A 331-nucleotide genomic window follows, 5' to 3' on the forward strand; every position below is an offset into this window, starting at 1 on the left:
GGATAAAAGAGGGTAACACATTATAGAATTTAGTGACAGTATAAGAAAAAGCAGCCTTAAATTTGGATGTACGATGCCTGGGAAAGGATAAGGAATCATGACAACGAGTGACAGGAATATTTTCAGCATGGAGAGCAGAACTTAAATTCAAAAGACTGCGGAGGTATCGAGGAATACCAGAGCGCAAAAGACGAAATACAAGACAGCACAAGTGGAGGACAAAACGCTGATGAACTTTTAGCCAGCCGGAACGCAAAAAACTAGAGGATATATGATCGTATTTACGAACGTTGTACGAGAAACGAAGGCATGAATTCTGTATACGCTGAAT

Source organism: Trachymyrmex cornetzi, unplaced genomic scaffold, assembly GCF_001594075.2.
Source record: "Trachymyrmex cornetzi isolate Tcor2-1 unplaced genomic scaffold, Tcor1.1 scaffold972, whole genome shotgun sequence".
Lineage (NCBI taxonomy): Eukaryota > Metazoa > Arthropoda > Insecta > Hymenoptera > Formicidae > Trachymyrmex > Trachymyrmex cornetzi.